The 8,485-nt window shown below is 35.2% G+C and overlaps 1 protein-coding gene across 1 annotated transcript in view; it reads left to right on the top strand.

Annotated features, from left to right (window-relative positions):
- The first annotated feature begins 1,467 nt into the window (after positions 1–1,467).
- Positions 1,468–8,485, top strand: part of LOC115438698 (E3 ubiquitin-protein ligase TRIM39) — a 47,017-nt gene continuing 39,999 nt past the window's right edge. Inside the window, exon 1 of the mRNA XM_030162478.1 lies at positions 1,468–1,616. The gene's annotated coding sequence lies outside the window, so the exon portion shown is untranslated. The remainder of the gene's footprint in view (positions 1,617–8,485) is intronic.

The raw sequence follows: 8,485 nt of genomic DNA, 5'->3' as shown, positions 1-8,485 counted from the left end.
CCTACATCTGCAAAAACCCACTAAAAGCACAAAAGCATTCACCTGAATGTAAACGTGACAGGTTTGGCTGTGATGCAGATGAATTTACTATTTCAGTGTCACATTTTGGTAATAGAGTTGTTAATAATAATAATAATAATAATAATAATAATAATAATAATAATAATAATAATAATAATAATAATAAATTCAAACACTCATTTATGTTCCAAACTACTTAATCCTCCAGAGGGTCACTTGGGAGATTTAATTACATTTAGTGACTATTTAGAAAAAAAAAAACAAAACATTTACATGTGGGTGTTTTTCTGAAACTGGTCCTAAAAACAGGACATGGGACTAAAAATTCAACCCAGATGGAGACGAATGTTCTGAAGCAGGTTTGGAAGCACTTTGGGTCTATTTAAAAAATAAATACTTACTGAGATAAAAGACAAATTATTTTTCAGATCAAACACATTTTTATATTATTTTACATTATATTTAATACAAAAATCTGTATGTAACACGGTCAAAAGGACACGAAAATTACGTGCCACAATTTTTTTGAATATCTTTTCATTCTCTCACAGGTACATTTTGGGAATTGAACTAATTATTCAAGGCAGAGTGTTTGACAAAAATGACCACTGTTGGAAAATCATTCACGATTTATCGGCGTTTAAATGTTCAGGTTCTGTATGTAACACCAGTGGACACCATGGGTTCCACACCAAACCTGGAATGAGACTCAGATTGATGCCAAACCCACATGTGTGGATTAGAAAAACCACTAGGAGCCACACATTGAACACAGTGTCTGTATTTAGAGTCTGTAGAAGAGCATTTACACACATGTTTACATGTAAATAAACAGGTACGTTACGCAGTTTATGTCCATTTATAAAGCAACACAGACAAACACATAATAACCACTGATCGTGTGAATGTCATATAATGTCACTATTTTGTGAAGAACTAAATGCAGGAATAAATACAAAATACCTGAAAGCAGTGACTTTAATATGAGTCGAATAAATACAGTATCTTACTTTTCCATTTTCTGCATTACAAATGGAATGACCAAGTATTAGAATTCAATTTAATACACTTTTTTTTTTTTTAAATCAAATAAATGTTGAGTTTTATTTTTGAACTAAGTACCTCAGTCTCAGATCAGTCTCAGTTTTTATATTGCATGCACCACAGGAAAATGAACTGTCTGATAAAACAGTGTTGTTTTCACGCACCTGTTTCCAGTGTTTCACTGTCAAACTCTGCTTTACTTCCTGTTCGTCTCTTCAATTCTAAATTTGACACTGGAGAGTGAAAAACAGCCCAGTGATGGATGCCAGGGCTGTGTCTGTTTGACCTACTCTCTGCTCGCGCTCAGTCGGGCTCCTACCGTAACCTGTCCTGCCACATTTACCTGGCATCCAGGTGAGCAGGTGAGGGGGCGGGGCCTTTCGTACCAGACGCAGAAGTAGAGGAAAATCACAGCCCTCCTGCTCGAATGCACACACACTGGGAAGACCTGTAAAAGAGGCAGAGTCCATCCAGATCCACATCCAGATCCACATCCAGAGAAGAGTCCATCAGAGATCTGACACATCTGAGCCTGGACCAGACACCACCAGGTGGGCCCCCTTTACTCTGCTGTTATTTCATGGGTAGGGCTTCAAAGGCCACATTTTCCTTCAACACTTTAACCCAGGGCAGTCAGACTCACGTTAGTTCAGTTCCACATTCAGCTAAATCTGATCTGCCGTGGACCCAACCAGGAAAATAATAATATAGAAGTAATGTCAACTCCAAACTTTTCTCTATGTTTAAGAGCGAAAAACGTACATTTACATTATGAACAGGTTTACATCTACAAACTATACTTTCAAAAGATGTGAATAACATGAACAAACTGAAAAAATCTGTATAATTTTAACACTATTCTGCCTCAGTTTATCATTTCCACATGTACATTAGAACTTACAGATCACAGTGGATCTACAAACACAAAACATTTAGTAACAGGCAGAATATTATTAAAATTGTACTTACTTCTCTTAAGACATTTCAGGTTGTTCATATTTGTTCAGGTTATTCACATTTTTTTTGCAAAAATAATTCTTTGTTTTAGTGTAAATACATGAAAATATTTACATTTACAAGCCAACATTTGCAGTTGTCATTATTTCTGTGTTATTCTGACAGTATTTGACTGAATCCTGTCCACTGCAGATTGAATTGGTCTGAATGTGGAACCTGAACTAAAAGGATTGTTCATATTTTAGCATAATTTTTGCATTTCACAAATTCATCCCAAGGGCCTTGGGACTCTTTGGTGGGCCGGATTTGGCCCCCAGGCCACATGTTTGACACCTGTGCTTTAAGCCCTAACGTGTCACTGGTGAATGTATCTGAATCTGAATGTATGATTTAATTTAAAAATTCCAAAAAATTCAACCTTTTCCTCAATAACAGAATTTTCCAGTCATGCTGATAGAATAGACCTTGGTCTTTCTGTAGACATCTGAGCATGCTCAGTTCACCCCCCACCACCTGTGGAATGGGGGGGTAAAACACAGAGCAGTGAGTGATACTGACTCACTATAAAAATAGAACGTTTGGGCTTTTTTTTTTTTTTTTTTTTTACTGTTTTCGATGTCGTTTTTGGTTTTTCCTGTTGTTTCCAGTGTTGTGGTGATATTCCTTTATTTTTTTACTGTATTTTTACTGAGTTTTATCGTGGATCTGCTTTATGGAGTTAAACAGGTGTCTAAAAGCAGATGGAGTGATTTAGAAAAAAAAAAAAAAAAAAAAAACAGCCCAAAACTAAAACTCCTGGGTCTAAATTCAAATCCAGTTGTTGTTCAGTTTGTTCCAGCTCACAGCTGATGTTCAACATCCTAAATCTGTTATCGATGTTCATTCTAGTGCCTTATTTAGTCCAAACCTGTTAAACTTCAGTTCCTCTCTTTATCTTTTTCTGTTCTTCCACCTGTTTTGACCCTAAAACACACAGTAAAACAAAACCACTGAAGAAAAGGAACACAAGCACAAACTGACAGCAGCTTTAACGAACCTGAAACAGACACAGATTCTCAGCAGAACCTTTACCTGGAATCAAAGGGTTAATATGTGAACCTTTACCTGCAGTCAGGACTCAGGGTTGAAGGGTTAACCCTTCCTCCTATAACACAGGTGTCAAACATGCGGCCCAGGGGCCAAATCCGGCCCATCAAAGGGTCCAATCTGGCCCCTGGGATGAATGTGTGAAATGTAAAAATTATACCAAATATATTAACAGTCAAGGATGTTAAGATAATTTTAGGTCAATTCAACCTAAAGCAGGTCAGACGAGTCAAATACTATCATAATAACCTATAAATAATTAAAACTGAAAAAAAGGAAAATTACACAAAAGTGTTTACATTTACAGACTAGCTTTTTACAAACAAAATATGAATAACCTGAACAAATATGAAAAACCTGAAATGTCTTAACAGAAGTCTGTGGAACTGTACTAATATTCTGTCTGTTACCAAATGTTTGGTGTATTTGTAGATCCACTGGGATCTGTAAGTTGTGATGCACATGTATAAATGATAAACTGACTCAGAATATTGTTCAAATTACACTTATTTTTCTTCAGAATTTCCAGGTTCATTTTTGTTCGTGTTATGTTCAAGTACAGTTCGTAGATGTAAACATTTTCATGACAGAATTGGACTTTTTTCACTCACAAACACAGAGAAAACTTTGGTGTTGACATTATTTATCAGTTCTTATCCTGTTATTTATATTATTGTACCAGTGCAGCCCACTTTAAATCATATTAGGCTGAATGTGGAACTGAACTGAAATGAGTTTAACAGCCCTGATATATAAGATATGAAGGTTAACCAAAGAAAGCACGTCTTTCTAATACTGACATGAACAACCTGTACAGGATAGAAGATCACTTTTAGAACTCCAGGGTTTGACTTTTTCTACAAGCTGAAGTTTTTGGAATCAGATCCTGTTTTTCCCACCATACAAACAGTTGGCTTTGTTGTGTCATGAGTGAGTGATTTTGACAAAAACTGAAGTCTGTGCATACTTGGCCTTAATCGTGCAGGTCCATCTTGCCCCACTTCATTCCTAAAATCTTCTGACCCTCCTAATCTGATTTGTGCCGACATGGGACATCTATGCACCTGCCTTCGCATGTTTCGTAACATGTCCTTCCCTTCAGTTCCCCTCTGTCTGCTGTCAGTGCCCTGCTTCACTCCTCTCACAGACAAATCACTCCCAAAATGGCAGACATGCACAAAACATGGTGTGAAAAAAGTCTTCACATCCCATTTAGTCTGTAGCAGGTATGGTCAGGGTTAGAAACAGACTACGGTAAGGGTTAAACTACACTGTGGCACAGTTTAGGTTTGGTTTATTTTTTATTTCAAACATCCACCTTTAACACCAAAAACAACAAAGAAAAACTAAGAAAAAAAATCTCCGAAAAGGAGCTGGATGGAGTACAACTTCTATACTCCCGCCCCCTTGGTCCATCTTCTTCTACTGGCCCATGCAAACGCCATGAAATAACCCTCAAAAAATATGACATATCAAAAATAAATTGTCCAACTTTCCATTTCTACATACAATCTACAACAGGACAATAATTATGCAAATACAATACACTGTACTCCCCACAAACAATATAATAACCTATCATATCCTGTTTCATAGCAGCACTCTTAAAGCTCTCATTAGTCCACATCTTATAAATTTCACTATATATACTGTATATCATAAAACATTATTCATAAACATATAATATAACACACATTATATACAGTACATATATATATATATATATATATATATATATATATATATATATATATATATATATATATATATATAATAATACATGGTCCACTTTTTCTCATAAAAATTCACTTCACATGTAACTTCATTGTAATTGTAAATTTCCATTGTACTTTCAGAGGTGGAAAAAACTGTTACGAACATAAAAGTAAATTGCTTACATACATTACAGTTTTGTTCTGCCAATAAGGTCTGTCCACTTGAATTACAAAATCAGATCGTTTTGATAACAGTATTTCTAATGTTTTTATGGTTCGGTTAAGGGAAAAGTACCAGGTTTAACCTATCATGTGTAATATTTAAACCAAACAAAGTAAACTAAACTAAAATTAAACTAAAACTCAAAAAAGTCATCACTGGATACTTAAAACTGTAATGTCAGCTAAATGTCACATGTAAGCTACTTAAACAACCTAGATATTTATTATAATATTTATTAAAAATTAGACATGAAGGCCTGACTCTAATCCAAGCCTTCCTCAAATGAAAACCTGGAACCTTCTACTGCAGAAGGAAATAAAGGCCAATATCTGAGGAAATAATGGATGTTGACTTCATTTCACTTCATGTTTGGCTCCATCTGCTAGATGAAGTAAATGCTGTAAAGTAAAAAGCTGTGGTAAAGTGTCAGGATGTGGACTCAAAATTGTCAAAGTTGTCAGAGTTCTGGGTTTTGTAAATGTACTCACACCTTCCTCCTGCCCTGTGAAGAAAAACCAAAGAATGTGCAGAACAAAGGACATGTCCTGGTCTCCTATGAGTTTGGATTTATTTTAATAATAGGTGTGTGTGTTCCAGTCAGATACATAATTGTGTCTGTAAAATCCTTTTGGTCCATGTTCAGTGATGCATGACTCCGTTCCTGCAGTAAAACAGTCAGATCCATCATCTGTAAATGGATCCTTTGTCCTGATCATGTCTGTAACTAAGTCTGAACTCTGTTGGATTCACAGGGACATGATGGACTCACCTGAAAAGGAGTTCCATTAAAGCACAGGTGTCAAACTCATGTTAGTTCAGTTCCACATTCAGCCTAATGTGATATAAAGTGGGCCGGACCAGTAAAATAATAGGATAGAACTGATAAATAATGTCAACGCCAAAGTTTTCTCCATGTTTTTGAGTAAAAAAAGTCAAATTCCGTATGAAAATGTTTACATCTACGAACTGTACTTGAACATAACATGAACAACCTGAAAATTCTAAAGAAAAATAAGTGCAATTTGAAAAATATTACACCTCAGTTTATCATTTATACATGTTCACCAAAACCTACAGATCCCAGTGGATCTACAAACACACAAAACATTTAGTAACAGGCAGAATATTGGTCCAATTCCACAGACTTCTCTTCAGACATTTCAGGCTGTTCTTATTTGTTCAGGTTATTCACATTTTTTGTACAAAGTTAGTCTGTAAATGTAAACATTTTGTGTAATTTTACTTTGTTTACACTAAAACAAAGAGAAAAACTATTATTGATCATTATTTATATGTTATTATGATAGTATTTTACTGGTCTGACCCACTTTAGGTTGAATTGACCTAAAATGATTCTAACATCCTTGACTGTTAATATCTTCAGTGTAATTTTTGTATTTCACAAATTCATCCTACGGGCCAGACTGGACCCTTTGGTGGGCTGGATTTGGCCCCCGAGCCACATGTTTGACACCTGCGCATTAAAGCAACAAATCCTTCAGATCATAAAAACACCAAACCTGAGTAAATCAGACCTGTTTAGGTGATCAGCTGGATGGTCCGTTCACTTCTCCATGGAACTGATCAGTGTTCAACCTTCTCAGTTGTCCTTCAAATTGAACATGTGTCCCTCCTCGTAGATTCGACAGCTGATAGATTTGACGGATAAATCTAGTGTGTTGAACAGATTTACACCAATAGAATCTCCAAGGTGGACCAGAATGTTCTGTTAGATTTGAAAAGTCCAACCTAAGGATTGGACTGGATTTTCCACCATGATGTTCAAATGAGTTCAGGTCAAAGGTCATGTTTGGTCATTCCATGGAGCTGCAGACAGATTAAAGGCACTATGTCAGTACTATATGTATGAATTAGGGATGTAATGATTACCGGTATAATGATAAACCGTGGTAAAATTCCCGACAGTTAGTATTACCGTTTAAATTCTAATTCTCATGATAACCGTGTTTGATTACCGCACTTTCAGGGAAAAAAATGCTGATGTAAAGATCTGCTTTTATGTCAAATATTTGAGTATAGTTTTAATTTATTACAATTTTAATTTTCTATACCTAATACTTGGAACCAATATTCACTTTTAAAGTCTTTGAAAAGGTTTGTTAAGCATCTGTGTGTTATTTATGCAATAAATTATATACATTTTTCAAATCGGATTTTATATATTTTTTTGTGTTTTCTGTCCTTTTATGTTTTTATAGTAGGTTAAAGTGAAAAAAATAATAGACAGGTGATATAAATGAAGTTGTGCTGAAAAAACAGATCCCAAACATGGGTATAGTAAACATTTGTTTCTATAGTATATAAAGGCAAAATCAAAAGGACTAAAAAACAGACAAAATAGACTCAGACCACTAAGGGTTAATATTTGAATGTTTCTGCAACAGAAGGGACATTGTGCCAATTATTTTATTTATTTATTTATTTATTTAATTAATTACAACTTGGTTAAATTATTTCAGTGTGTGTATAAGTACTTTTTGAACATTTTGAGCACAATTTTAACAATACCGCGATAATAATGATAACTGTGATAATTTTGGTCACAATAACCGTGATATGAAATTTTCATATGGTTCCATCCCTAGATACGAGTGTACGTACTGTATGAACCTGAAATCACAGTGATTCTTCAGTATCTTCTGATTATAACAACACTATTGTCAAACAACATTTATAGTTTCTGTCTTACTGTTCCCTGGAAGGTACCAGATATGTGTCTGTTTTAATTTTTCCACTATGATTTAATCAGAGACAGTTTTAACAGACCTTACATGAAGACTACTGCACAGATGAAAACAGATGACATAATATTACATTCCAGTGCTAGATTTCATTGAAAAAAAAAAACAAAACAAAACAAAAAACCCAAATAGTTCAAACATTTAAACAATATACAAAGGAAGGCACGTCCTGTACAAACAATATTTATAGACAAACTTTCTGTTGAAGTTGTAGATCTAATCCTCAAGTAACACAGAAGATGAAGCTCACAGTCACCTGGTCCAGAGGATGTCTGTGGTTACTGCTTCCACCTGGAACCCATGGTGGACAGAAGTTCAGGTTTTATTACAGCAGGTGTTTCTGAGAGCATTAAGGACACGTCTGGTCCAGTCAGCTGTCCAAAATGGTTTTCCACTGAGACATCATGTTTGTAGTAGTGATGGGTGGAAAAGCATTATCTTCATTATCTAGTATCTAACTCACAGGTGTCAAACATGCGGCCCAGGGGCCAAATCTGTCCCACAAAAGGGTTCAGCCCGGCCCCTGGGATGAATTTGTGAAAAGGCTAATGACGTTAATTTTGTCTTCTGTTTATGTAATTACACTTTTCTTTTCTTTTTTTTCTTTTGTTCAGACAAAGTATAGTTTTTTAGATGTTACCTGTTTGACAGTTTCCACTGTGACTCCTGTCTTCCTC

Source organism: Sphaeramia orbicularis, chromosome 18, assembly GCF_902148855.1.
Source record: "Sphaeramia orbicularis chromosome 18, fSphaOr1.1, whole genome shotgun sequence".
Classification (NCBI taxonomy): Eukaryota; Metazoa; Chordata; class Actinopteri; order Kurtiformes; family Apogonidae; genus Sphaeramia; species Sphaeramia orbicularis.
The sequence above is the reverse complement of the archived record's forward strand: the minus strand, read 5'-3'. Positions and strand labels throughout refer to the sequence as shown.